Source organism: Arachis ipaensis, chromosome B03 (assembly GCF_000816755.2).
Source record: "Arachis ipaensis cultivar K30076 chromosome B03, Araip1.1, whole genome shotgun sequence".
Classification (NCBI taxonomy): Eukaryota; Viridiplantae; Streptophyta; class Magnoliopsida; order Fabales; family Fabaceae; genus Arachis; species Arachis ipaensis.
Window position 1 is genome coordinate 30,331,209 of NC_029787.2, and position 8,909 is coordinate 30,340,117.

Here is an 8,909-nt window from a genome sequence, read left to right on the forward strand (position 1 = left end):
AAGCAAAGACATATGCATAGCATAGGTGACACCAAAAATATGTCCATGCATTAAACCATACATAATCTATTAATAGATATGCTTTAGACATCACACATTCTCTTTTTCTTCTTTCTTTTTTTCTCTCCCTTAGATTGACATTGATGTTGACATGCATCTGCGAGGTGCCAACTTATACCAGATTGACTTTGAAAAATAGTGTTACAAAGAGAACCAACATAGCATACATGATAACATGATAACATGCGAGTGTATATGTTCATAAAGTTCAAAGCATCCTCCAATCAGACTATAGATTTTGATTTATATATGCACTGAATTCTTTCTTTTTTCTGGATAAAGATCATACAACAGTTAGATTCCTTTTTATTATTCTGAATTTTTGTAAGAACCATTGTATCATACCAAGAAAGACCTGTTACGGCCGGGCCCAAATCCTCCACGGGTCGGCCCGATCCGAGCGTCACCCGACCCGAGCACCACCCGACCCGAACGGTCAAGGGTGAGGCGTCCCGCAACCGACCCGGACACGCGTCCCAGACAGCTCACTTACAGCTGTGGGAGAACGTCTCGGAAAAAGTGGGTCTGTCCTTGTAGGGCCCACCTCTGACACAGCATATAAGGGGAAGGTTTTACCCTTCCCCCAAGGTACGTCACACATCACTCTCCCCCTTTTTCGCCTGCACATTACTGACTAGAGCGTCGGAGTGTCTTTGCAGGTGACACCTCCCTTTACAAGAAGTGCTCGTGACCCCGCCTACACCAGATCGGCAGTTCACAACGAGACGAGACCCCTCATCACCAACCAGTATACCAACCCGATCCGTCCGGTACCCGACCTACCGAACATTGGCGCCGTCTGTGGGAAACTCGTCCATGAACTTCGTAGTGGTCCAAGGTGAGACAGCCCGCGAGGCCGAGCCCGTAGGGGACCCCGCCGCGACTGCTCCCCGGCAGCGCACAGGATCCCCTCCGAGACACACACCACAACCTCACGAGAGACGTCCCTTCGGGGGAACTGGCGACAACCACGCCAGAATAATGCAAGAGCTACGCCACAGAATGCAAGAATTTGAACGTCGGCTGGCGGAAAGAGAACACGATCAGCACACCCCAGAACAAAGCCACTCCCGCTCCCACTCAAGGAGCCACTCCAGACGCACGCCCAGCCCGCAAGCTGAGTCCGAGAGCGCTGGAGAAAGGGGACGCGCGAGAAGACGCCATGACCCCGTCATTTATGCCAGGCATGAGAGGCGACGTACTATAGATCGCGGAACCGAAGACGCCCGTGGGGAGAACGATGAAGGGAGAACGACGAGAACACGAGGACCCGTGATAATGGGAGCGACCCCATTTCATCGTTCCACACTCGAAGTCCGGCTGCCAAAACATTTTGACAAGCCCACGGACATGAGGTATGACGGAACGCAAGACCCTCTGGAGCACCTCACGGCCTTCGAGGCCAGGATGAACCTGGAGAGAGTGGGGGACGAGGTAAGATGCCGCGCTTTTCCGGTCACCCTGGCAGGACCTGTAATACGGTGGTTCAATAACCTCCCGCAGGGCTCGGTGACCGGCTTCGCGGACATCAGCCATGCCTTCTTAGCCCAATTCACGACCAGAATTGTAAAGGCGAAGCACCCAATCAACCTACTTGGGGTGACCCAACGACCCGACGAGTCGACCAGGAAATACCTAGACAGATTCAACGACGAGTGCCTGGAAATTGACGGGCTGACAGACTTAGTGGCAATCCTGTGTTTGACGAACGGACTCCTGAACGAGGATTTCAGAAAGCACCTCACTACGAAGCCAGTATGGACAATGCAGGAGATCCAATGTGTGGCTAAGGAGTACATTAATGACGAAGAAGTCAGCCGGATCGTGGCTGCCAATAAACGGCAACCCCCCTACACCCAAACCCAACACCAAGAGGGCGGAGAAAGGCGAAAGGAACACGCCAGGGACGGCGGTCCGAGCAAAACACCAAGGCCGTTTCCCCGAGTCGGGAAGTTCACCAACTACACCCTCCTGGCGGCACCAATCGTGGAAGTTTACCAACAGATAGCCGTGAAAGGAATACTGTCGAAATCCCGACCTCTGAAGGACCGAACAGGAGGAAACAAGAGCCTTTATTGCGAATATCACAAGGGGTACGGACACAAGACCCAAGATTACTTCGACCTGAAGGATGCGCTAGAGCAAGCAATCAGGGATGGGAAGCTCGCCGAATTCTCCCACCTCATTAGAGAACCAAGGAGACGGAATCGCGACCACGAAGGCGAAGACAGGCCCCGGCAATAAGGCGACGCCAAGAACCGGAGGGAGACGACCACGGCCTCACGGTGGTGAACGTGGTAACTGCCAGGAATTCGGCCCCGAGGTCGAAAGCGGCACAGAAGAAAGACGCTAGGATCCTGGCCGTCTCCTCCTCATCTGCGAGAAATTCTTGGAGGCTCCCATCCATCTCCTTTGGTCCCGAAGACCAGTGGTTTGACGAGATACTGGAAAGTCCCCCTATGGTCATTACGGCCAGAGTCAGAACCGGCCTCGTCAAGCGGATCCTCGTGAATACGGGAGCGGACTCGAACATCATGTTCCGCAACGTATTTGACGTCTTGGGGCTGCGTGACACCGACCTAGCGACCCACCAGCACGATGTGGTAGGGTTAGGCGACCACTTCATCAAGCCGGACGGGATCATCTCCCTCCCGACCTCAGTGGGACAAGGACAGGGGCGGAGGACAGTAATGGCAGAATTTGTGGTCTTGCGAGATTCCACAGCTTACAACAACATTTTAGGGAGAAAAATCATCAACGACCTTGGCGCGGCGATCAGCACGAAACTGCTTGTAATGAAGTTTGTACCTGATGACGGATCTATAAGATCCATCAAAGGAGACCTGAAAACGGCAGTTGCCTGCGACCACACCAGCCTCTCCTTGAAGAAAAAGTCTAAAGAAGCATCAGGGGTTTTTCTAGCCGACCTGGACGCCAGAATAGATGACAAACCCAGACCCGAACCTGAGGGGGACCTGGAAAAATTTAAGGTCGGAGACACGGAGGAGAAGTTCACGTTCATAAACAGAAATCTCCCCCATGGATTGAAGGGACCTTTAATGGAGATGATCAGAGCCAATGCCGACCTGTTCGCTTGGACACCGGCCGACATGCCGGGGATAGATCCCCGACTCATGTCGCACTATCTGGCCGTCAAGCCGGAAGCCCAACCAGTGGCCCAAAGGAGGAGGAAGATGTCGCAGGAAAGGGCAGAGGAGGTGGCCAGGCAGACGGCCAGCCTCCTCGAAGCGGGGTTCATCCGAGAGCTGGACTACTCGACTTGGCTATCGAACACGGTCTTGGTGAAAAATCACAACGGGAGGTGGAGAATGTGCGTGGACTACTCCGACCTCAACAAGGCATGCCCCAAGGACTGCTATCCCCTTCCCAACATCGACGCACTCGTCGACGCGGCGGCGGGATACCGGTATCTGAGCTTCATGGACGCTTACTCTGGATACAATCAGATACCGATGCACCAGCCCGACGAAGACAAAACGGCGTTTATAACGCCTGGAGGGATCTATTGCTACAAGGTGATGCCGTTTGGCTTGAAAAACGCTGGATGATAACCCAGAGAGGGGTAGAAGCCAACCCAGAGAAATGCCAAGCGATTCTCCAGATGAAAAGCCCAGGTTGTATCAAAAAAGTACAGCGATTGGCAGGGAGGCTGACGGCGTTATCCCATTTTCTCGGCGCATCGGCAGCAAAAGTCCTGCCCTTTTTCAATCTGATGAAATAGGGGATAGTGTTCGAATGGACCCCTGTGTGTGAGAAAGCGTTCAACCACTTCAAATAGATCCTGGCATCACCTCCGGTGCTCGGGAAACCAATGGCCGAAGAACCACTCTACCTCTACCTGGCCGTAATGGAGGAAGCGCTTGCAGCAGTGCTGGTACGGGAGGAAGGGAAGGCTCAGCAACCAATTTACTTTGTAAGCAGGGCGTTACAAGGAGTAGAGTTGAGGTATAGCAAATTGGAGAAGCTGGCGCTGGCACTCCTAACCTCCTCCCGAAGGCTGAGGCAATACTTCCAGAGCCACCGTGTTGTCGTGAGAACGGACCAAGCAATTCGCCAAGTACTCCAAAAGCCTGATTTGGCAGGAAGGATGATGACTTGGGTCATCGAGCTCTCCCAATATGATTTACAGTACGAGCCCCGACATGCAATCAAGGCCCAGGCAATGACAGATTTCCTAGTGGAGGTAACAAGCGATCCCCAGAGGAAACGGGCACACGGTGGAGGCTCCATGTGGACGGGGCCTCCAACCAGACGTCCGGGGGAGCCGGGGTCATCTTAGAAAGCCCAGCCGGGGTCGTATACAAGCAATCGACCAAGTTCGAATTCTCCGTATCGAACAACCAAGCAGAATATGAAGCCCTCTTGGGAGGACTGACCCTAGCCTGGGAAGTCGGGGCGACAAGGCTGGAAGCGTGCAGCAACTCACAGGTCGTCACCTCGCAAGTGAACGGAAGCTATCAAGCAAGAGACCCGTTGCTGCAAAGGTATTTGGAAAAGGTTAGAGAATTGACCAGGCAATTTCAGGAAGTCACGGTCCAACACGTTCCAAGGGAGAAGAACACACGGGCAGACCTCCTATCTAAACTAGCAAGCACAAAACCGGGAGCGGACAACCGGTCCCTCATCCAGGGCATGGTAAAGGAGCCAACGGCTGCTTTCCATTTGACGGAATCAAGCCCCTCCTGGTTGGACCCCATCACAAACTTCCTGGAACATGGCAAACTACCTGATGATGAGAAGACAACCAAAACGTTGAGAAGGGAGGCAGCCAAATATGCAATCATACAAGGACAACTGTTCAGAAAGGGACTCAGCCAACCCCTATTGAAGTGCTTGCACCCCGACCAGACGGACTACGTACTTAGAGAAGTCCACGAGGGATGCTACGGCCACCACATCGGGGGCAAAGCCCTAGTAAGGAAGCTCATCCGAGCTGGGTATTACTGGCCATCAATGATGAAAGACTCCAGGGAATTTGTCAGAAAATGCGTCAAGTGTCAAGAAAACGCCAACTTCCACAAAGCGCCGGCTTCCGAGCTGAGCCTACTAACGTCTACCCGACCTTTCGCTCAATGGGGAGTCGACCTCTTGGGGCCCTTCCCGGTTGGCCCAGGACAAGTTAAGTATCTCATAGTTGCCATCGACTATTACACCAAATGGATAGAGGCTGAACCACTAGCCAGCATATCCTCATCCAATTGCAGGAAGTTCATGTGGAGACAGGTGATAACCCGTTTCGGCATCCCGGAGGTCGTCATTTCGGATAATGAGACACAATTCACTGACAAGAAGTTCACGGAATTCTTCACCGGCCTGGGGATAAAACAAAAGTTTTCCTCAGTTGAACATCCCCAGACGAATGGACAAGTGGAGTCCGCAAACAAAGTCATCCTACTAGGCCTCAAGAAGCGCTTAGACAACAAGAAAGGCGCATGGCCCGACGAGCTCGCTTCGGTCCTCTGGTCCTACCGGACAACCGAGCAAAGCTCCACGGGGGAAACCCCCTTTCGCCTAACATACGGGGTCGACGTGGTGATACCTGTGGAAATTGGCGAACCGAGTCCACGACTACTTCTCGCAGGAGTAGACGAAGCAGTGGAAAAGGACCTGGTGGACGAGACCAGAGAGATGGCCCACTTGTCAGAAACAGCACTGAAACAAAGAATAGCTCTGCGCTACAACACTAAAGTCCTTAGGAGGAAATTTGAGGAAAGAGACCTCGTCCTGCGACACAACGACGTCGATTTACCAACCCCAGGAGAAAGAAAGCTGGCGGCAAACTGGGAAGGTCCCTACAGAATCAAAGAAGTGCTCGACAAGGGCGCCTACAAGCTGGAGAGACTCGACAGTAAAGAAATCCCAAGAACGTGGAATGCAGGTAACCTAAGGAGATTCTATTCGTAGCTTGGGCACACCGGCCAAGCGGCCTGACGAGCCAATAGATGCTTACTCTATTCACGTGTTAATTCTTAGCTATTTATCTTTATCAAGTACCTGCCATGTTCACAAATTTGTCTGGCTAACGACTAATTTTTACTTGTCTAAATTCTTTTATCTACTATTCTCCAATACCTATTCTACACAATCGCGTTCTTCAACGGCAACCTGGGACTGATCACCCCGGGAGCCAGTCGAATCATAGCCATGACTAACGGCCGCGATAACATGACCAAGACGGTTCCAACCGTTACCAACATAAACGGCAAAACGGACACAAACAATAAGTCCACACCAGAAAAACGGTAACAAAACATAGGTGCTACTAAACAAACAGAATAAAGGCGATAATAAAAGGCCGACCAGGCGACCACTAAAAAGTAGCAAAGGTCTCAACAGTTATAACAAGTATCTTACAAAGCCACACAAAAACACAAAGTTACAAGAGATCATTTTCGAGGCATATCAACAATCTTGCCGTCCTGGATTGTTTCGACGACTCCAATAGCCGACGTATCGAATTCCGGGGCCACGATCTTCACTTGGGCCTTGAGGGCTTCTTCGGTCATAAAGATTGCGTTCTTCCCCTGTTCCCTGACCGTCTTATATTTCCTTTTCAACTCTCCCGCCTCGGCTCACGCAGCCTCAGCCGACGAGACGGCCGCGTCGCGCTCCTTCTCCACAGCGACCACCCGACCTTGCGCGGCGTTAAGCTGGCTCTCTAGAGTCATCTCCCGCTCGGTTAGACGAGAGACGGTGGCGTCGGAGGCATTCATTTTTTCCTCAAATGACGCAGCCCTCTCCTCGGCATCCTTCCACCCCCTCTCCGCCGCGGCCAGTTGTTCCTGAAACTTTTCGACCTGGACCTTAAACTCGTTGTTGGCTTTGGCAGCGGTATCAAGTTTCCTTCGCAACGCCTGCATACCCGACAACTCGAACTCGGCCTTCCGGGCTATCACAGCTCCGCGAAGAAGTGTTCGATACATCCACCTCGCCTGCCCCGTCAAGTCGGTGCCAAGGAAGTGCTCCTCCGTGCCAGGAATCAGCTGGGAGTCGATGAAAGTCCCAGCATCAAAAATTTTTTCCATCACGGTGAGGGTTCCTTCCGGGCTGGCGGAGGCCCTCAGCCTCTTAGGAGTATGAACAGTTTCCACATCGTCATCTTCTTGGCGGGTAGAGGGCGAATGACCAACAACGGCTGCCTCTTCGGGAATAGGGGAAGCCTGCGCCCCGGCCGAATTCTTTTCGGTCATGGCGGTGTCCTGGGGAGACGGCACGGCCTGATCCTCCTTCTCCCAGGAAGGGCCTTCCGACTTCCCGGCCTCCTTCTCGTCAGCATTCTCCTCATCGCTGTCCTCCAAGAAGGTCTTGACTAGATTTTCGAGCCCGGTCACCGAAGCAGACATCTCCACTACAACAGAAAAACAAATACGTTAGTCGTGAAGTCGGAAGAAGAAATCAAACAACAAACAATGCAAAAGCACAAGACAGAACAGCTCACAAATATAATTTCTGGCGGACTCCCGTTCACCCATAAGGAGGTGGGGGTTCACGGGGTTCTTCCCAAAAAGAGCAAACAGCACATCGGCAATCCTCTTATTTACAAGGGACATTCCCTTGTAGGTCACCTTAATGAAAGAATTAGACCCTGCCCCAAAGCTCCAATAAGTCGGGATGAGGCGTTCCCCCTCTAACGATAACCAAAAGGGATGACGACCTTTAACGGGGTGAACTTTGAAGAATTTGTCCTTGAACCCATGATAAGAGTCCTCGAACAGGCCAAATATCCTCTGGCCTTGGGCAGACCGGAAGGACAGGAACCCTTTCCTCGCCTTCCCTTGTTTGGAAGGGTTGGTAAAAGCGAAATAAGAAGAATTGAATAGAAAACAGTAGTATTTTGCATTAATCTTTGAGGAACAGCAGAGCTTCACACCTTAATCTATGGAGTGTAGAAACTCTACCGTTAAAAATACATAAGTGAATGGAGGGTAGGCATGGCCGAGTGGCCAGCCTCCCATACGTGGTCAATAGATCAAAATATAATCCAAAGATGATCAAATACAATAGTGAAATGTCCTATTTATAATAAACTAGTCACTAGGGTTTACATGAGTAAGTAATTGATGCATAAATCCACTTCTGGGGCCCACTTGGTATGTGTTTGGGCTGAGCTTTAAGTGTTGCACGTGCAGAGGCCATTTGTAGAGTTGAACGCCAGTTTCTGTGCAAGTTTGGGCGTTCAACTCTGGTTTTGGATCCTTTTCTGGCGCTGGACGCCAGATTTGGGCAGAAGGCTGGCGTTGAACGCCAGTTTACGTCGTCAATTCTTGGCCAAAGTATGGACTATTATATATTGCTGGAAAGCCCTGGATGTCTACTTTCCAACACAATTGGAAGCGCGCCATTTTGAGTTCTGTAGCTCCAGAAAATCCACTTTGAGTGCAGGGAGTTCAGAATCCAACAGCATCAGCAGTCCTTCTTCAACCTCTGAATCTGATTTTTGCTCAAATCCCTCAATTTCAGCCAGAAAATACCTGAAATCACAGAAAAACACACAAACTCATAGTAAAGTCCAGAAATGTGAATTTAACATAAAAACTAATGAAAACATCCCTAAAAGTAACTAGATCCTACTAAAAACATACTAAAAACAATGTCAAAAAGCGTATAAATTGTCCGCTCATCACAACACCAAACTTAAATTGTTGCTTGTCCCCAAGCAACTGTAAATCAATTAGGATAAAAAGAAGAGAATATACTATAAATTCCAAACTATCAATGAAACAGAGCTTCAATCATATGAGGTTCAGAATGATTGGCATTTATAGGAACTTCAGATTTCGAATAGTGTTATTGACTCTCCTAGTTCAGTATGATGATTCTTGAACACA

At 50.7% G+C, this 8,909-nt stretch overlaps 1 long non-coding RNA gene across 1 annotated transcript in view; it reads right to left on the minus strand.

The window, feature by feature from the left end:
• LOC110270082 overlaps positions 334-8,909 on the minus strand; it is a 13,033-nt gene continuing 4,457 nt past the window's right edge. Inside the window, exon 2 of the long non-coding RNA XR_002359115.1 lies at positions 334-415. This is a non-coding gene — a long non-coding RNA (uncharacterized LOC110270082). The remainder of the gene's footprint in view (positions 416-8,909) is intronic.